This window comes from Saccostrea cucullata, unplaced genomic scaffold (genome assembly GCF_032062105.1).
Source record: "Saccostrea cucullata isolate Sc308-1 unplaced genomic scaffold, CSIRO_AGI_Scuc_v1 ctg294, whole genome shotgun sequence".
Lineage (NCBI taxonomy): Eukaryota > Metazoa > Mollusca > Bivalvia > Ostreida > Ostreidae > Saccostrea > Saccostrea cuccullata.
The window spans coordinates 106,656-113,497 of record NW_026936003.1 but is presented as its reverse complement, the minus strand read 5'-3'; positions in this window follow the sequence as shown (position 1 = coordinate 113,497).

Here is a 6,842-nt window from a genome sequence, read left to right as displayed (position 1 = left end):
TCCGTGTTCAGAATTATATCAAAAGCTTTAATTTGAATGTATTAACTATATTTCTTTACTTAATTTTGTATTTTTTAAAAATATATTATTTTGAGCAGTTACGCCATATATGGCTTTAATCCAATCCTATCCTATCCTATCCTATCCTATCCTGTATCCTACAGCCAATCAGATTCGAGGAAAGGTTAATTCATAATTCAGAATAAATTACAAAAACGAAATACGGTATAAAATGTTTACAAAAGAAATATTTATAATTTTTTTCAAAAGAGAATAAAACATTCTTTTCTCTAAACACATATTTACATTATAAACTTCGAGTAACACGGCGTACGATCTAACCGTGAACGATCACCGGAAGATTTGGAAATGTAAACAACGAAGAGTCCAGGCATCGAAAGACCGTATTTCTTCAGCTTGTTTGGATGATTTAACCGATTCTTACTTGTGTAAAAGTGTATTAACATGTTTTTCTGTTAAATGTGCTCTGTTTGTTTGGATAATTCCACAGGAACCGTCAACAGCGGACTTGAATAGATGATGTGCGATATCATGTAAGTAATACTTCACACTGCACACAGTATGTGTGCATTTTTATATATATTTATCGCTTTAAACAGTGTTCTCATGTCCTAAAATATAAACATTTTATTCTATTTATTAATATAAACAAAAATCGGGTGCGGGAAAAAGAGGTAGTGAGGACAGAAATGCGCGGGGGGGGGGGGGGGGGGGGGGGGGGGGTTTACAAATACTCTGTCTTATGATTCAATCAGATATCAATGAGCTCTAAGACTGAAACAATCATATGTATTATGCCTAAATGAGATTGTTACTCTTATCATTTCCCTAATAAGGTCAGAAAAAAGTTTTGTTTTTTTTTTATTTCTGTGTAATTAATAATAAATGAATGTAGAATCATCATGAGCATTTCTAATGCTTCTGCTTAAATGTTTAATGAGCTCACTAAGCAGTGCACTTACATATTGTACATGTATGTTTGGTGTATTGTGAGTTATGAAACATAAGCTTATCTTGTCATTTTATTCATTACAGAAAATGGATTGTCTGCACTAATGCGTTATCGCAGTAGAAGGATTTCAACCTAAAACATGTAAAAAGTATGTATGATTTTATTTTTATCATGTATTTTTACATGGTCGTTAAAATACATAAACATCATTATCTGAATTGACGTGATATGTCTGCAGTTACTACGAGCAAGTGATTTTCTTCTTTCAAAAATATTGAAAGTAAAACTAAAAGAAATGTTGAATTTTTCTGGTCATCATGTTATAGTATCATAGATTTTCATATTCAAATTTCAAGACCAAAAAAAAAAAACCCAAGAAAAAACATTAAATAGATAAAAACAAGCAGAAATAGATAAAAGTCAATAGACAAATGTATTCATACTTGTTCGCAAGTTGACAAGATAAAATGAATTATAATCTACAAGTTAATTATGTTGAATAATTTTTGACTGAAGTTGCAGTATAATATTTTATTATTCATGATTTCTATATGCATTACTTTTGGGAGAGAAAAAGGTGAAATTGTTCATGAAATATAAAAGATAGTCACAATCAAAAACATTTTAAACATTTTAAATATGTATGAAATGTGTATGACAAAATTAACAATCAACATGTCTATTATTTCATTTTATTTTATTTATTTATTTATTTTCAGGAAACCCTGGACATTTATAGCTGTACAGAATGCAGTTCATGCCATATGCTGTTAGAGTAAATGATGAAAGATGTTCAAACCGGTGTCACAGAGTCCTAAGTCTGAAATCATTGTGTTTTTATTAAGGAGATCAGTGTGTTTTCTGTGCATTGTTGACATGTGAAGAACTGTTCGGTTTATGACCATCTCTCTGACAATAACTGTGACATTTGAATTTCAATTTGAGCGACAGTTAAGAAAGCCAAGTTATATGCATGCAAAACATTATACAAGTGTAATAAAAACATTAATAAACTTTAATTTAACCAAAGTTCATGTACTTGTATCTGTGATCTTAGCATTGAAATTCATAAATGCTGTACATGGAGACTTTTAATGACTGTTTCATGGTAATGGAATATTCAATTGTTAAACATGATTGAGGAATCACCTTGAATAAAAATATTGTGAACTTGATAAAGTATTTTTCCTCAGTTAGAAACTGAAAATTTTAAGATCAAATGTCAAGGTCAAATACAAAGTTTACTCAAGAATGTGGTATAAATGCTGTAAGTATTGTGAATTCTTACGCATGTTTTGTAAGATCTAAGGAACGTGTTATACATGTTTAAGATGTGAATTCTGAATTTCACATGCATGTTTTATAAGATCTTAGAAACATGTGTGACCTCACTACTATATTTATTAATGTCAATCTGTCAACCAATATCAAATTTAGAAAAAATATTCTATTAAACATAAATTTTTAAATTTTCATACATAAAAAAAAATTGAAAATTGGAATACATTTGTACGGTGTTGAGCTGACCATATAAACTGAGGAGAAACTGAAGTGAGATGAAAAAAATAACAATTAGATTATCTTGAATTTAGCAACTTTATATTTTGCATGTTTTAAAAATATCACATGTAATTACGGTATATATGATGAACTGAAATTTAAAAAAAAAGAATAAATTACTGAATTTAAATACAAAAATCATACAATTAATATTGATATAAGATAATTTCACATTTAAAATGTGTGAAATGTGAAAGTCAAGATATTATAGATCTACATTTAATTTGTCTGTTTGGTCTAGTCATATCTTCTTTTTCAGAATTGCATACAGAAAAACCCGTTACACAGGCACAGTTAGACTAGATCTATACATGTACATGCATGTTATTTTCATGGTGCTTAGTTTAGGAAAAAAATAAAATTTTACATGAAACATATACTTAAAGTAATATACGCTATAACGTGCGCCATTTTAAAATACGACTGGAAATTTATATATTTTGTTTACCAATAAAAGTTACGAAAATGCTGTAAATTATACCATTTAAATAAAACTCGTTATAAAGTTATCAAATTATAATTATTTTTTATCCTGCAAGGAGAATAATGTCTATTTTTAAGTAAATCCACCACGTGACGTCGTCGCTACTTTTAGATTGATAAACAACCACGGCGTCAAGAAAACGAGGAAATCCCTATGAGATACAACTCACCTTTAACATGGATGGCGTGATCCTATTAATATAACCTATCTTTAAATGTTATCAGTATCAACCATATATACTCTGTTATGACGCATATTAACCTTTTATTAATAATTGTAGTCAAAATACAAGGTGCATCGTTGTCTATAATTTCCCGTGGACATACGTGTCTATATTTAGACCTACTGTTTACGCACTTCCTTTATCAATATTCATGAAAAGACTGAATTCTTGATTGCAGATACTGCTTTATTGTTCTGTTATTACAACAAGTTTTATAGTTAAATTTTGTGAAAATATTATTTTTCCATTACACTTTATGTATTTCAAATCATTTAATCATTTTGTTTCACATACAAATCGGCATCCATACGGCGTATATTACTTTAAACATTATTACTATATAGGCATACGATTTTTAAAAATAAATAAACATGATAAATACATGTATTACGCGTTGGACGCAAGTCGCGATCCCGGGTCTCATGAATATTGTAAGTAGGAAATTTAAAACACTAAGTATATTTTTCTTTAATTCTTCTGATAGGGCAATTTCTTTTCGTATGTTTGCAAAATCAGTATTTGTCCACGTATAATTACGATCTGTTTGTTAACATTATTTTTTAACATGGTTATGATAATCGTCAATTTAATTTGTGCGGAGCGGTTAGTCGGGAATTATGGAATGTCGATTTCAATTATTTTTCTCCATTAGAATAATTATATAACATTTAACTGAATACCATAAATATATCTGATTTTATTTTATTTTCCGGTAATTCCGTTTTTTCGTTTTGTCAATTTAATTCCTAAATATTAAACAAGAGGCCCAGGGGCCACAGCGCTCACCTGAGCACATTGGCTAGAAAAAAGCACATATCAGATCAGAACTGAAAGTTTACTGGGGGGGGGGGCTTGAATTTTAACCCCCCCCAGGGGTTCATGATTTGAACAAACTAGAATCTACACTACCTGAAGATGGTTCCATATTAATATCACTAATCATAGCTTTGAAGTACTTGAAAAGAAGATTTTTAAAGGTTTCCCTAAAAATCCCTATGTAAAACCTGGATCAGCCTTTTTGGCTCCACCCTAGCCCCGGGGGTCATGATTTGAACAAACTTGAATGAACACCATCTGAAGATGATTCCACATGAGTTTCATCTCTCCTGGCCCAGTGGTTCTTTAGAAGAAGATTTTTAAAGATTTTTCCTATATATTCCTATATAAAACTTGGGTCGGCCATTTTGGCCCCACCATAGCCCTGGGGGTCATGATTTGAACAAACTTGAATCTACACCGTCTGAAGATGATTCCACATGAGTTTCATCTTTCCTGGCCCAGTGGTTCTTGAGAAGAAGATTTTTAAAGATTTTTCCTATATATTCCTATATAAAACTTGGGTCGGCCATTTTGGCCCCACCCTAGCCCTGGGGGTCATGATTTGAACAAACTTGAATCTACACCATCTGAGGATGGTTTCACATGAGTTTCATCTCTCCTGGCCCAGTGGTTCTTTAGAAGAAGATTTTTAAAGATTTTTCCTATATATTCCTATATAAAACTTGGGTCGGCCATTTTGGCCCCACCCTAGCCCTGGGGGTCATGATTTGAACAAACTTGAATCTAAACCATCTGAGGATGGTTCCACATGAGTTTCATCTTTCCTGGCCCAGTGGTTCTTGAGAAGAAGATTTTTAAAGATTTTTCCTATATATTCCTATATAAAACTTGGGTCGGCCATTTTGGCCCCACCCTAGCCCTGGGGGTCATGATTTGAACAAACTTGAATCTACACCATCTGAGGATGGTTCCACATGAGTTTCATCTTTCCTGGCCCAGTGGTTCTTGAGAAGAAGATTTTTAAAGATTTTTCATATATATTCCTATTTAAAACTTGGGTCGGCCATTTTGGCCCCACCCTAGCCCCGGGGGTCATGATGTGCACAAACTTGAATCTACACTACCTGAGGATGATTCCACATGAGTTTCATCTTTCCTGGCTCAGTGGTTCTTGAGAAGAAGATTTTCAAAGATTTTTCATATATATTCCTATATAAAACTTGGGTCGGCCATTTTGGCCCCACCCTAGCCCCGGGGGTCATGATTTGAACAAACTTGAATCTACACTACCTGAGGATTATTCCACATGAGTTTCATCTTTCCTGGCCCAGTGGTTCTTGAGAAGAAGATTTTTTAAAAATGCCATTAATTTTTCTCTATTTCATAATTATCTCCCCTTGGTAAAGGGCGTGGCCCTTCATTTGAACAAACTTGAATCCCCTTTACCCAAGGATGCTTTGTGGCAAGTTTGGTTGAAATTGGCCCAGCGGTTCTTGAGAAGAAGTCGAAAATGTGAAAAGTTTACAACGACGACGACGACGACGACGACGACGACAACGACAACGACGACAGACAACGGACAAATTGTGATCAGAAAAGCTCACTTGAGCCTTTGGCTCAGGTGAGCTAAAAACTGAGAGTTGCAGGATAGGATAGGATAGGATTAGACTCAAATCACAGGATAGGATTGTGGATGTAGGATTCACGATAGGATAGGATAGAATTGTCAACTTATAGGATAGCAGCACTGTATCAGTGTTTAAGGACTATTAGGATAAAAACCAGCCTGACGCTATTACAGATAGAATTGTACGAGGCAAATATCTTATTTAAAACATTGCCATTTAAATGTCTAAAAATTTCCTATAGGAGTCCAATAATATCACAATAGGAGTTCGGGTATCAAAATATTTTTTTTACTACCTGAAACCATCTAATAATTATACAAAAGAACAGAAAGAGGAGGGTGTCTAGCCAGTGAGTGAACTCATTTTTTTATTTTTTCATACATGTTATATTCATTTATTCAATGACAGTCGAATAGTTTAGCAGGAATTTTGTAAAGTGTACAGGTGGGGAAGGAATTTTTATTTTATTTGGATATTATATTTTAAGTGCATCTGACATAGATACAGACAGAGTGTTGTATGAAATCAATACAACGGAAAGTAAAAATTGTAGGTTTTCTTTGTCTAAAATTCTGAAGTTGGATGATATGTTGAAAATCTTCTGTGGGAAAAGTGCGGCCATCGTCGAACAAACTTGTTAAGTGAAGAGATTCACATATTTCTTTTGATTTACATTAGCTTATCTACAGTGTTTTTCCAAGAACAATTGGAAAACAAGATGTTTGTGAAACACTGATCCCAATGCCCAAGTTTGCCAGCTATTGGCGGAGGTTAGAAGTTCTGACCCATGTTTTTGTATTAAAAAATTAAATACAATCTGACAATACATTGTGTTATGTTCTCTGCATGCAATTTTGCATAGTCATACCCTGATTAGATCAATCAATTTACTTCGTCATTATCTAATTTAGAGTTAACATGTCTCAAAAAGTGTTAACAGTTTGACAAATTTATTTTTGCAATTGAATTTAAGGCACATGATGTTACATAGGTTATATATATGAAAAAGTTAATATGTAGGTATATGTACATCCCCGATTCGTTATTTTTAACTGCATGATACATACACTAAAACCTTGAAAATAAGCCGCGGATTATTTTCAGTTTTGGTAAGAAAATTGGGGTTTATTTTGAAAACCGTCTCATTTTCAAATCGCTGCTTATTTTCAATACAAAAAACTGGTAAGCAACAAA